Here is a 15,360-nt window from a genome sequence, read left to right as displayed (position 1 = left end):
AGAAAAAAAAGTTATGCTAAAGCTTGTAAATAAAAGAAAAACGAGCTATTTACTTTTGATTGATGTATAAGAGTGAGTTTTAAATGTGGCGCCACGTGGTTTAAGTTGCGTTAGAATGCAGACCAATATGCACGTTTTCTCAAATTTGTGATTAATTTTTTTTTAATTAATCGAAAGATATTTTTAACACAATACGGTACACTTGTGATAATCCAACTTTTGATCATTGAAACTATCGGTTAAAACAAACATATTTCTGAGTTTTGATTGAGCGGCTGTCTTCAAGGTATATTAAAGCCACTTATTTCCTGTTGCTCAATGCATTAATTCGGTTATTTCATATTTTTTGTTTGGCTATGCCCGGAAAATATCTGCTGCCTTTTTACGGCAGGATGTGGAAGATGGAAGTTGCGATGAAAAAATCCGTAAACAGGGGGTGGGTGCTCGAGCTAACGTTTCGACAAGTGGACTTGTCTTCTTCAAGGCTGGAACTGATTTCCTTAGCTATCGTGTGTATATGCTTCGTGCCCTCTCCACAAGAAGGGAGAAGGGGTGGGGGAGGGGGGAGAGGCCACCGTGACGACTGGGTGAGTCATAAGGAACGCGAAAAAAAATGAACAAAAAGCGGGGGGAGGGAGGGGTTTTGTCAGGCATGTCAACTAAATAGGAAATCATCACTAGCTCAAAGGGCCCCCGTAGCACAGGCTAACCAGCCGCCAGCATTTTATAACCAAATACTCAAATGCGCTACCAAACATAAATATCCTCCGTAAGTATTACCCAATACTGGAAAGCAACGAGCGCCTTAGAAAAGCATTTCCCGGACTACCAAAGGTCGTGTATCGCCGCAATAGGAATTTTAAGGACATGTTAGTGCATGCAAAAGTAAACATCCATTCTACTGCCCACATAACACCTTGTTCTCGTCCAAGATGTAAGACTTGTAAGCACCTTCAAGATGACGTTACAGTTAAAAGCACCGGAAGTGATTACGTCCATCATATAAAATCTAGTTTTACCTGCACTAGTTCAAACGTTATCTACATGATCGAATGTTTATATTGTCAAAAACGGTACATTGGCGAAACGGGACAACCTGTTAATGTTAGATTGAACGGGCGTCGCGCGGACACAGCGAAGAAGTTACCCAAAGCAGTGGCACAGCATTTTAATGTAGCAGGTCACAACTTCGAAGATCTCAAACTTTACATACCTCAGTCAAACTTCCGGTCCCCAAGAGACAGAAAATATACAGTCATACCTTATTCACAATTTCAATACACTCCAGCCAGCAGGTATTAACGTTTCTAAGGGGGCTCTTGAATCTATTCGGTATGGTACACACACAACGAAAACGAATTAGAGTTAATCCCTTCTTCTAGACATTTCGAACCTACTTTTGTTAAAATGCCACGTGCTTCCATTGACAATCATTCAGCGAAACGTACACCCTCCCGTCTCCCCCCCCCCCCCCCGCTTTTTGTTCATTTGTTTTTTTTTTTTTTTTCGCGTTCCTTATGACTCACCCAGTCGTCACGGTGGCCTCTCCCCCCTCCCTCACCCCTTCTCCCTTCTTGTGGAGAGGGCACGAAGCATATACACACGGAAATCAGTTCCAGCCTTGAAGAAAAGTCCACTTGCCGAAACGTTGGCTCGAGCACCCACCCCCTGTTTACGGATTTTTTCATCTGCTGCCTTTTTGTCACATACTGCGGGACATTTGCGTTCTTATATCACTGGCCGTTGCTAATAAAGCAACTCGCCTGCACCTACTTGTCAAAGCAAACAAATGAGCCAAACCGAGTTCTTAACAATCACATGTTCATTTGAGAGAAAAGAAAATACGGCACGTCTCGCGCACTGTGAGAATCAATGTAATGCGAAGCATCTGTGGGGCCGAACATAGTGCTGATGAGTGCCAGTCAGGCAATGAGTCATGTTGCTTATGTAAAGCAAATCACTCTGCTGACGATCCTAGCTGCCCTGCGAGATCGAAAGAACTTCAGGTGCTAGAAATTATTGAAAGGAGACGATGCTCTCGTCGCGCAGCTCTAGCAGAAGTTCAAAGCAGGACACAGGGATATGCCGGTGTAACAGCCCGTCAGCCTCTCGGCATGGACGCAACATTCTTCCACTCCATTTCAGCTGTGGTAGAGAAGGCGGCAGAAAAGGTTCTCGAAAAATTTCTACTAAATCTGTCCGACTCATTGACCCAGGTTATATCTTCCCAGTTGGCTGGTGTTTCTGAGGCGATCACAAAGCGCTTCCAAACTCCTATCGCTTCAATCACTAAGCCTGCTGAACATCAGATTGTTGCTCCCACCAATTATGGAGCAGGGCCGTCTTCCTCTCAGAAGACTGATCAAGATTACATCTCTGATTCAGATTCAATGGGCAATTGGGACGTTGATATGGATGCCCGTAATCTCAAACGCACCAGATCGCCTACTAACAAGCTCCATAATTCTTCGAATCCAAAAACAAAGAAGTGTGTGAAGGAATCCGTGACTACACTCTTAGTAAACGACCGCTTAAAACAACGCATATAAGGCGGAAAGTAGGTCAAATTTTCGGCGCTTATAAATGGCTCTCTAAGCGGCCTACTTATACGGCTCTATTATGCGGCCCTTCCTTATGCGGCCTCTGACTAAGCGGCTCTTTCTTATGCGGCCTAAGTTTATGCGGCTCTTACATATGCGAGGCCATCTCGTTGCCAGAAGGCCGTTTAAAAGTGACCGCTTAAAGTAACGCATACCGTCGATTTGATTAAGCGGTATTTCAGGTCAAATCTGTCCGGCTTATATACGGCTCAATATGCGGTCGAAATATATGCGGTACTTTTCGCAAATTTTTAGAAAAAAAAAAGAAATTCTTCTACGTTGTAGTTGATCGTGCAGTGTACCTCTTTTTTTCTTTTGTTCTCTTCAGCCTTTCAACTCATGAATATGCATTTACACATCACAAGAACACTGCACAGAGAGTCACAAACCATGTATCAACACACACACACTCCACCACGGGGATTTGAACCCAGGCCAACCGCGTGACAAGCAGACACTGTAACCACTACGCCACCGCACCACACGATCTGGGTGGACTTTCGCGGCTTTATATATGCACTTCACGTTATCTTGGACGATTTTACGATCGGCTACAACGCTATAATTTTGCATATATGAGAGGCATCGTTCGCGTATAATGCGCGTGTATACGTGTGCACGACCTTAAGCGAACCCTCGCGGGCAGTCACAGTCAGTTTGTGTGTGGAATTATGTTTCTCGTCCGACGGCTTGCGCATCCCGCACGGAGACAGAGGTGAACAATGAACGATGCGTTTCCGAGTGCATTTCCATTTGCTGGCATCATACAGCAGCCGAACGTGCCCTGATGTGCAACCAGCCGCCAAAGAAAAGTTTTCTGCGATGTTTGACGCAGTACAGGCGGTGGAAGTCAGCTGATCTCATCTCTACTTGGCGAAGTACAGTCTCCCACGTCCTTCGCGGGCATCGCATTGATGTCGGTGCGTTTATACGGACAGTATTGTGCAGAGGTTCATCTCAGGGAATCGGATTAAAACACATAATCGCTTATTCGCGCAACAGATGGGTTTGGTGTAGTGCAGCGCGTACGGGGCGACGGGCCAGCTTCAGAACGGGCGCGCTCAAACGTTATTGTTGAGTCGAAATAACAACGAGCCTTCGCAGAAAAAAAATGCAGTCTCCCGAGCTCGAGGCTGACCGCGCCGACGAGCGATGCCGTGGAATTGTCATGCTGGGGAAGACGGCGGGTCGAAGGTTGTTCGTTCTCGTGGTTCGTTCGTTGGTGACAGTTGAAAGCATATTGAAAGTGATGCTCCCCTTGGCTTCCACAAGCGATGAAACGTAGTGCGTGACTGGCGCGGAAAGAGCACGCATGAAATCGCTTGCATCACCCGTTAGAACATATGCTTCCTGCCAGGCGTCGCATCAAAAGAAGCTATAGCAATGCTTGTAATCGAATGAAGTCACAATATGATCCAGCTTTCAAGGATAAAACGATGCTATTTCTTTAAAAGTCAGAAGTGCCCTGAAGGATTCAGACGGATCATGTGAACAATTATACTGAATAATGCAAAGGTTAACTTGAAACATTCTAATATTTACTGGGTGCTGTTAAATGTAAATAACAACCCCAAAATAAATATGCACTTGTTTTGCACCTTGATGATTCATGAACGTTAAGCTCTACAATGTGTCTCAGTTGACCTCATCGCAGCACCAAACAGCGATCTGGTGGAGGCCCTGTGTTGGGAAACATAGCAGGTTGAAAGTTGTTTTCGTATTCCACCCGTTGTCGACGAGTGAAAGTGATTCTTTCCTTGGCTATGAGTTGTGATCGGAGCGAAAAGGGCCAGTATAACTTCACTCCTCACCATCCAGTCGAGTATGCTTTCAGCTTAACGACACTTTAAACTAGCAAATGCTAAAAGAGACTGAACTCGGGCAGTAATCTTGATTTCTAGGAAAAAATAATCGCCTGTCTTAAAAATGTGCAGTCAGTAGCATCCTGCTTGATTCAGATCATGGGACACGACATGTAAATGTATAATACTAAATAGTACGTATAGAGGAACGATTCTTATACTCAATAGGTGTCATAAATTGCAAATAACAGCTGAGAATTAAAAGCAGGCTTTCACACAAATAGCACACCCATAAAAGTTGAGCATTACGTGTCCCAATCAACCTCCGTTATGTTCCATACCATGTAGCTTTACGTGCACCTTTATTTAAATATCAACTGTCATGCAACATCCTTAGCTTTGGCTAGTAGAGCAGCTAATACAAAGTGTGCTTCAGAATTTATTGCCAGTACCAACACTAGCTATACACAAAAACATTCTACAGTAGCTCAAGTGCAAGTGTTCCTGCTTTTCTTCAGAATTAGCAGCTCATGTAGCGGTGGCTCACCAAAGCATGCAGACATACACGTCTAAATGTGCAGCTATTACTCTTTGATACAAAGAAGTGCGCGAAAGAAATTGGCACAAGGTTTTCCAAGCGTTTTCCTTGTGCCAGTTTATTTCGCACAGTTCTTCATAATCATGGATTACCAACTCGCCCAGCGATCAGTTCTTCTATATTATCCTTTACATGCAGCCCCCTTCCGTGGCATTTACCACGGCACACCATCTGTCAGACACTGTGCCACATGAAGGATATTCGCATATAGTACTAGATTTGTCCTTCACTAAATGTTGAAACATGAAATGTATCTGTTCTTTTTATGGCACCATTTCAAAACATGACCTTTCCCTTGCAGTGTTGAGACATATCTTTACAATAAGTTAGTCAGGCATTGAGTACAACTCCATCACTTTGCCAGCCTGGGACTTAATTATGTATGCATGGCTCCCTTATTTCGATGATCTTCTGTTCTCTGCTCCAAGCCGTTCCATTCACCCATTACTGTAGAACTGTGGCATTTAGGTGTTTCATCTTGCACCGCTAATTGTTGTTACATTTTGTGCCATTTCTTCGAGTACCCGTGCCAGTATTTATTGCTTTAAGTGAATGAAGGAACACGTTATGCTGCTGCGCAGCTGCACACCGAGCAGAACAATGAGATGCAGAGCCACGAGAGAAAATATAGAGAATATTGTCACGGTACAACGCAAACACAAGACAGCGAGAAGTTCTACAAAAATGTAGGAGGACAGCTTGTTGACACAGAAAAATAGCAGGCACAGACATGTCTAACAAGACTGAAACTTGGGCTAGTTGGTTGTCCTTCATGATGAACTGGCAGCACAACCACACACGGGCAGAGGAAAGGTACACGAAACACAGCACTGCGTTGTGTACCTTCTTTTCTAAGTCCGCATATGGTTGCACTGCTGGTCCATCATGAAGGACAAACATGTTGTCTTCGGCAAAATCCTAAAGACCCACTAGACATTGATGTTCCTTAATGTCCCCATTGTGTTCCTCACCTGCAGAGCACACGCGTCAATACACATACAATAGGATGCATTGTAAGGGTTCTTCACCTATATGCTCTATTGTTGGAGTAATTGGGCACTGTGTGAACAAAATAATGAATTTAAAAATAAGATCACCCTAACATATATGCCATATTCCTTATTGCTCAATTCTCAACTTCCACATGTTCCACTTCAGCGCCTGTGCACATAATGGCCCCCTAAAGGTTCTCGGCAGCAGTTTCCCTGAAGTGGTTTTCAAAGCTGTTATTGGATCAGATTAAGCTAACTGAATCTCATGAACTTATCCTTTCAAAACAAAGAAGGGGGCAGTCCACTTGTTTTCTAGCAAGCTACCTTAGCAATGTGGCCTTGAACGTGTGCACTTTCCTTGCGATTGTGTCCCAAACTATATGAACTACAAGACACATCATTCTAAATCTGGTGAGAACAGTCAGTGGCCTATCGGTTATCAGTAAAAAATTTCTTTATGAACTGTCTTACAAGTTCACTAATGCAGCATTGTAATGGATGTATCATTCTGGCATATAGTTTATGCATGCCAAACTCTTCAGTTAATTCCTAACCAGTTTCTCTATAAGTAATGACCACATTTGCTATGCAACTCTCGGTACCATCATCTGCATGCACGGATTGATGCATTCTGCAATGCTTTAATCATGCATCTTATCACTAGCCCTGTGATCTCCCAAGTCACCTGTGTCCTTCTCTAGACAGCAACAGCTATAAATGTTTTGCATAACTTAACTAGCTTTTTTTCCAAACAGCATGACTTACCACTATTACCTATGACTCTATTACTCTATTACTCTATGACTTACCTCTACTTACCTCTAAGCCTGAACACACAGTGCACACTTTTGTAGTTTAACACATTTTATTTTCAATTACAAAAAAAACTGTGCAACAATGTATACACCAATACAGAGCTTGTAAACCAATAAATGAATCTTACACTTTTATAGAAACAGGGTAAAAAAGAACAACCGCGAAAAAGGTGATCAAATAATTGAACAGAACGATTGTTGTTTTTCTGCACTTTAGGGGTTTCAGGCCTTCTCATCGGATTAGTATTGATAACGACCTAGACTGAATTTCAGCACACTTATACGTAGAAAAAAACTCTACTTTCTTGCAGAGTGCAGGTCAATACATACATGAAAAATTGCACCAGATAAATGGCAGCAGCTACCTAAATTCCTGCTAAATCATAATAACTTTACTTATACACAATAACATAACACAGAATTGACTAGAGTAACAAAGAAGTAATGCAAGTAAGTGGGCCTTGATTGACGTCAAATATGTAGCCTTGGAAATAGACGAAGTGCTTGAGGTGTGCTTCCTGCCTGTTTCTGGCACTTAATCTGCAATATATGACTAGAATACACAGCGAAAAAAATATATCATGCGCTATGTAGTGCACTCAGGTACTATAATATATCACAAATGTATGACTAAACTAGATACCCTGTAGATTAGTAGGCCTGAAGTTTGAGGACACAGCTTTTCTCTAGGTAGTGGCTAATAAAATTTCAAAACATGGGTATCAGCTGTACATGAACGACAAGTTATATGCTAATATAATGCCCTAATAAATAGGACTTTTCATAGTACATGCATCAGAAATAATACGATGACTGTGTATGGTATAACCGAGGAAAACTACAAAATGAACAATGAATATATATATATGAACACACACACACACAGTTATTATTGCACATGATGTCTATCACAGATTCCACTGTAGTGTACCTGCTCCTCAGGTATTCCAAAAAAAAAGAGCTTTGAAAAGTGCATGAACATAAAACAAACTTAAATGTCTCTAAAGTTTGAGAAAAATCTACCCAGCATCCTTATCCACTTAGCCTAACAATCAGGGGCGTAGCCAAGGGGGGGGGGGGGGGGGGGTTGGGGGGTTCAAACCCCTCGAAAATTTTCAAATTTGCTTGCTTATATATACACGCACACATACAAACGCACGCACGAACATACAAAAAGTATGGTTGAACCCCCCCTGAAAAACATTTCTGGCTACGCCCCTGCTAACAATGTAACAAAAACACACAACCGAAATAAGACTGCACAAAAAGGAACATAAATTAGGCATTGTCCTTGAGCTTATCAAGGATCTTCAGCAGCTTACTGCTTGCCCAGCAACGTGGGAATGTCTCTACCTTGTGCAGCACACTCTGAACGAGTCCCAATGTTTGGGCGAAAGCAGATGGGTATGTGACATCCTTTATGTAATATACACTTAAACATAAAAAAAGTGCCTTCTCAAGCGTGCAATCTTCTCTGAGAATGACACGCTCGTCCTCAGCACAACAAATAACCTTGGTCTGCGAGCTCCAAACAATCATTGGTCCTGGTGACCCATGGACATCTGCAAGAGACTGGAAAAAAATAACAAAAACTAATATATGTTTCATGTTTTGCATAGCACATCTTTATACAAAACGCTAACAATTCAGAGATAACGGATGGATGAATGCCAGCACTAAAATATTGCAAGCTCTAGATGCAAAATGGTGCATAAATTGAGATTGTTATGGGCGTGGTTTATGCCACAGTAAATAAAGCACTTTCAGCAACCCCGTTACGCAGCTACAGGGTGCCATTGCTTGAAACTTTGCTAATGCATTGAAAAGCAGCCACAAGTACAATGTCAGATCTCTCAAGTGCATAAGCAAGCATTTCTTTGTGTTGTGCACGCAATGTTCATAGCATATCTGTTCCATGAAAATTGGTAAAAACAACAGCAAGATGAGTGTACTGAGACCATAAGTTTATGGAAAGCAGAGCCTTGGCTTGCTTCAATAGTAGGCTGAAATGGAGGCCTCAAGCCACCTCTCAATGATGACATATCACAGGTGGTGACAGATGGCATGCTATAGGGTGTTGGGCATGTGATTTTGCATTAAACTTGAGTGCTGTAGTGTCACGCTCACAGTGCAAACCTTGAAATACCTGGTTTCTGTTTCTGTTGTGAAATGGAAGTATCATGGGGCAATCAAAAAGGCCCAAATGGATTGCCTACACTTACTTACACGATTTATTATGTGTGTACGCCTTTGTGCGTACAGATGTACTTGAAATATCTTACTAATGCAGCCACCCGCATAAGTGGCTAAACATCTGTTTTGTTACCTTTAATTGTTGATTAAAGCCAGCGATCAATAACGTTGAGTAGGAATTGAGTGGCACAGGAATGCGGGAAATGCAGCTGCTCAGTTATACCAGACTAGAACTTCCTGCGACAAATAAGTGATGGGAATTGTAATGAAGGCATGTCACAGAAGAGTGTGGTGAGGGAAAATGGAAGGTGATCTGAGGTACACCAGTGGGCCATTTCTTCTGTGCATGTTATGTGTAGTGCTGATCTGTTTCCCTCTTAAACAATAAGCAGGTGTAAAAGCACTCTTTTTCCTGTCACTAGAAGCACTGCAGTAGCTGTCCCCAAGTGTTGCACTATGCAGTGAAAGAAGGGATGGAAATCGCAGTTTTTCAGCTGAAACCATAAGTTTATCGTTAGAAGGTTGACACATAAATCAAGGAAGTCGAGGCAAAAATATTTAAAACTTGCGCCTAGTTTGTTTGTTATATATCAAAATCGCCATTGAAGGGTACAAATGTATGACTAGCCTGATCAACAGGTCATGACATCAGTAACACAACTTGATTATTGATTATGTTGCAATTAACGACAATAAAATCACGTGTGGTGTATACCTGCATTCAGAGGCCTATAGTGTCACAGGCTAGAGCCAAAGCTTCACTTAAGGGAACATTAAGCACACCTACAGTCTTTTCAACATGCAGTGTGAAAGAAAAAGACAGGCACCAAACATCATATGCAAGAGTATCCACTGGTGCAAGCAAGGCAGGCAAGAAAATGCCAGGACGTGCCTTCATTCTAAGTTTGTCACTTCATCAAGCGTAGTTCTAGTCTGATGTTTGTAAGGCAGCAGGCCAGATTTTCTCCGTTCCCGGGCCGTTCAGATTCAATATCAGGGCCTTGAATTGATGATGAATATCTAAAATTACACAAATTTCTTCGCATTTCTAAAAAACTGAATACAACGTAAGTTCTGATGCCCTAAACCTTCCCATATAAACACATACCATAAGAAAACAATGAAAACCTAATTAACAATGTTTTGTTAATTAGATATTTTAACACAACTTTGGCAGTCGGGAATTATTGCCACCTTAAGAAAGAGTTCATCTGTGAAGACATGTGGCTCACTCTCGGAACATTTTTATAAGTGTTCTGCATTCTGTTCAAAAGATCACCCACATGCTGTTTTCCGAAAGCTATTGCGCAACATGAAGAAGAAGGCTAGAAGCCTTCCCCACTTTCACTCAGGACAAGCCCTCGGCATTTCTGCCGTTAAAGTGTTTCTCTCCTTAAATAGATTTAGTAGCTTTTGCAGCATAAAATGCAAGTGAGGTACACATTTACTTTTTCAATTCCATCAGAGGATGTCATCCTATAAACCTAGAGCAATTAGGGACTGTAACAAACGGGTCACCAAATAACGTGAATTTTTTTAAAGATTCACGGTTACTAAATAGCATTCGAACTGTCTAGCATCGTCACTCACTGCAGTTATCAATGAAGATTTTGCATGAGTCCCACGCAGGTAGTTATCAATGTCACAGAAGTCCATCGGGTGGTTGCACATTTCACCAATGATTTGTTTGGCCTTGTTGAGATGGTAAATGGCATCATCCATTGTCGTTGCAAACCTGAGCTGAGCTTCCACTGTAAGCTATAAAAGGCAGCTCAGCGTTAGGGTCTGAAAACATTTGAGGCAGCATTCATCTCGCAATAAATTCTAATGTTCATAAAGTTGGAATTATGGAACCCATTAACACAGAGCACCACAATCCCCAAATAGCATGCATATTTCATGCATGCAGCCATGCTCCCCTCTCTGCATTTCAGTGAACATATTGCCGTGTGAGATTTATTCTTTTTTTGCAGAAGCAAAGCAGCCTGATGTGCTAACCATCCAACAGCGGATTGCCCACTCGCAGTGGCCTATGTTGATGGGAAAATGGTTACGGGCAATTTTTTTGAAACACACGTTGACCCATAAGTATGCATGAGGGACCCAGAGAATGCTAACTGCAATTGAAGTGCACATATGACCTTAAGCAACTGCCATTATTTGGGAACTCTGTTCTTTCCAGTTAATGTTACATTCAAAACTACTCCTTTAAAGCCAAATTGGGCCACTTGGTGTACATCGAGTAGACAGTTTTGGAATAGACAACTCAACAAACTAGACACGGGCACATGCTATTTAGTGCATGCAAGACCACGGGCCACTGATGTATGCTGATGTATGCATTTTCAGCCACTACTCTAAAACAGGTATATGTGTGAAGGGGTAAGCACTCAGATATAGCAGTAACACAATTAGAAGCAATGGGAAATGCCAGGAGAAAAGGAAATAAAAAATGGTGGCTACAAAGAAAAAAAAGTGATTAAAAAATAGTCATCTGGAGAAAGAAGTAAATGAGCAGAATGAGGCAAAATGTGCATTGTGTTAGGGCAAGTAACTGGGGAAAGAAGCTGTTGGTAACACAAAATCAGCTATTGTAACTGCTGGGGTCTTGAGTAGACCAGACTGTTGGGCTAGTTGATCTTGCACTGTGAAAAGTTGAACTTAGTGCAAAGAAATATACTCACAAAAAGAGACTAAGCAGACAAGGACAGGCGCCACAAACAACTGTTTACTGTGAACGACACTTACCAATGTATATATATATGTATATATGTTTTCATGCATGTGCAGCAACACTTCCTGAAGATAGGTGGGGAACCCGTGAGACTGACACCCACAGATCAAACAACAGTCTGCACAAAAAGAATGTCCAAACCTATCGATTCCACAATAATACAGATTAACTCATTGTTTCTAATGTAAAATGCTTTGAAAGCAAACCAGGTTGTGCAGCTTTTACATTTGCCTAGGATTATTGTCTTCTTGAATTGCGGCTCACAATCGCATGCGCAACAAAATGTGCATAGTTATCTTCTTTCTTATTTTAAAGCATGCTCCCTAAGACAGCCATGCACTGTAGAACATGAGTCTCCGTTCAATAAATGCTCCGTCGGAGTCGTTTATTCGATTGTCACATGCAAAGGTCTCCATTGGCTAAACTCTGATAGCAGGCCCCCATTCAAGGAGACAGCAATGCTATGCAAAAGTAAGAGCTGCAGAACTTGACTAGCTTTAGAAGCATCTGACATAAAAAATGAACAAGTTAATCTGTATTAATGTGGAATCAATAGGCCTGGAACTTTCTTTCCATGCTGATCATTGTTCAATTTGTGGGCGACATTCTCGTGGGTTCCCCACCGATCTTCAGAAATGCTTCTGTGCATGTGTGAAAACGTATATACACATCGGTGAGTGTCTTTCGCACCTGTAGTGGCACCTGTCTTTGTAACCCTCGTCTCTTTTTGTGTGTGCTTTTATTTGTGCTAAGTTCAACTTGTCACAATGCTGGGGTCTTACATGGCAAAACCACAATATGATTATGATGCACCCTGCAATGGAGGGTTGAGAAATTTCTACCCTTTAGTGTTCTCTAACGTGCACTGACACCGTACAGAGCACAGGCCTCTAGCACTTTGCCTCCATTGAAATGTCACCACCATGACCGAATTTGAATCTACGTCTTTTGGGTCAGCAGCCGGGCACTGTAACCTCTGTACCAATGCAACAGCAACAGAAAATCAACAAAGCGGGCAACACAAAAATGAGAAATTAAGCGATGAAGGTGCTGCTACACTGCTTCATTGCTTAAACTTCAACATTTGTCATAATATTGGTTTTGAAGACAATTTTTGCACTCACAATATCCTCATTGAGAAAATAGCATGGCAGGGTAAGTGGAGGGTCATTTTTGCGCTGGGTCAGTGTGCTGTGCAGAAGAACTGCAACTCTTTGGGTATCAAAAGTCCCGTTAGGACCAAGCACTTCTTCCATAGCCTGATGGGGAAAAAAGATAAACAAATATTTCCTGACTTCAGTATTGTCACACGTGAATGCATAATTAAAACTGACACGCTTTACATCTAAAAGAATTACAAAGCTGCCTGCATAATGCACACAACGGAGCAGTTTATGTTCATTATGTGTGCCAAATACTGGCGGAAGCAATAAACTTGCCTGCATTTCATTGTTGCAAGTTATTTTTACCTCAGATATCACAATATCACAGTAAGCCTCGAAAAAAAGCACTGCATACTTTGAATATTAGCTGATGTGCTTGTCACCCGTTTAAGGTTAGATGACCTAGGATCACTTCGTTTATTAAATGAAGGAAAGAAGTGTTAATTTTAAGGGCTCGTTTTTCTTTGTTATACACAATATTAATGAACACTAACAGACAATAATGTCAAGGAAAGTATAGAAGATGTTATTAGTAGTAAATGTAAGGTAAATGTGAAGAAAGAAAAGTGGATGAAAAAGATAACTTGCCGTGGGCAGGGACTGAACCTGCGACCTTCGAATAACGCGTCCGATGCTCTACCAACTGAGCTACCGCGGCGGCCATCCCCCCGTCCACCTTATAGGGTATATGTGTACATTTAAACGTGGGAGTGTCAGTCAGCGCCGCCAGTAGCCATGACGGCGAGTGTGGAACACTCTTTTTTCTGCCTGTTGGTGTCACGTAGCAGGTGAACTTATTACGAGCTTGCAGCTGACCAATAGATGACAGCTGACCTTTCTTCACATTTACCTTACATTTGCTACTAATAACATCCCCTATACTTTCCTTGGCATTATTGTCTGTTAGTGTTCATTAATATTCGTTTATTAAAAGAGTATTGATGCTAATCAACTGGTAACTCACAAGAAATACTAATTACAGATATGTGTACACTGACTATAAAGAGTATAGCATCTCGTGTGCATATACGTGATGCTTAAGAAACTTTACATTGACTACGGTAAAGAGAGTTAGGAATATCATAGTTGAAATCAAGACGAAGAAATGGACATGAGCTGGGCACGTAGCATGTAGGCAGGATAACCACTGCTCGTGAAATGACTGGATTCCAAGTGATGGCAAACGTGCGAGGGCAAGACAGAAAGTTAGGTGGGCAGATAAGATTAAGTTTGCAGGTATAACGTGGCAGCAGAAAGCACAGGACCGGGTTGATTGGCAGAACATGGGAGTGGCCTTTGCCCTGCAGTGGGTACAGTCAGGCCGATGATGATGACGACAGTAAACAGCATAGCATCTGGTGTGCATATACGTGACACTTGAGAAGCTTTTGAGGCAGGATACTACTTAAATATTTACTGTTTGCTGCTTTTACCGAGAGAATTCATGGAACATCACAGAACACTAGTGCTGCCGTTTCCCTGTTGTTTGCGTTCCACAGCTTCCTCAGTCTTGCCAGAATTTGCTAACCAAGCAGTTGAAGACTTTAGTTTTTTACTTACTGCCAGTTCTTGTAATGCAGATTCGGGATCGACATTTTGTGCAACGACCACATCAACTGAAGCCTCAGTTGTTTCTTTGTTTGTAGCCTTCCTCCGCACCTGTCGTAGCCGCCTATGACGTCTTGCTTCAGCAAGACGTGACAGAAAGACGCTCTGAAACAGCAGATAAAATGTAAAAAATTAAGAGAATTTGTAAGTTGTCTGTCATGCGTGCAAATAAAGCTCTGCTACGTGTCGTGGGTTCCTGTCAGACTGAAAATTTAACAAGAGCAAACTGTGCGCTAAGAGACAAAGTGCAGTGAAATGTCTCTATCAAATAATACTTGTTATAGTTTGATCTGTTATGCTGTGTACAGTCGCCGACAGATTTTACGGACTCCAAAAATTCGGACTTAATGGTTATTTCGGACTTCATAAATGCGCCGTAAAGGTTCCCATAGAACTAATGCGCTTTCGCAACTGATTTTTGGATGAATTTGCGCTGTGAAGTTAGATTTTTTGGACTAAATCACTCGCTCCATGCCACTCCACTAGACTTTGAAAGCCGCCATGTTGGATTTTTAGTTGGCTTGGTCGAGTTTGGCTTCCAGTGGCCTGTTGTGTAGCCTCCAAGACCGTGAGGCTGAAATTTTGAACAGCTGGGCAATACATGCCTGTTCAACCAAAAATGGTACACTTAGCTCACAGCCTTCACATAGGTAGACAATAGCTAATACACATTTAGGACAGAATATCAGCACCTGGAAAATCCAGTGGGCTGATCAAATTTATGTGCACGGTACACTATAAAATTAATTAAACATAGCTGCTCCTGTCAGCAACTAGACAGCAGTGTTACGGATGATGAGCATTTCGCAGCATATGTTATGGTGTCATGAGAGAATGCGTGTGGTTGTGCACTTC

General features: G+C 42.0%; 1 long non-coding RNA gene across 1 annotated transcript; it reads right to left on the bottom strand.

Annotated features, from left to right (window-relative positions):
- Positions 1-10,596: 10,596 nt before the first annotated feature.
- Positions 10,597-14,809, bottom strand: LOC119399366 (uncharacterized). The gene is made up of 3 exons (XR_005184817.1): positions 14,458-14,809; positions 12,859-12,993; positions 10,597-10,758 (listed from the first exon to the last, which is right to left on the bottom strand). It is a non-coding gene; the product is annotated as an uncharacterized LOC119399366 (long non-coding RNA).
- Positions 14,810-15,360: the final 551 nt, after the last annotated feature.

This window comes from Rhipicephalus sanguineus, chromosome 7, assembly GCF_013339695.2.
Source record: "Rhipicephalus sanguineus isolate Rsan-2018 chromosome 7, BIME_Rsan_1.4, whole genome shotgun sequence".
Taxonomy (NCBI): Eukaryota; Metazoa; Arthropoda; class Arachnida; order Ixodida; family Ixodidae; genus Rhipicephalus; species Rhipicephalus sanguineus.
Note: the sequence above shows the minus strand (reverse complement) of the source record. Positions and strands in the feature narration are given on the sequence as shown.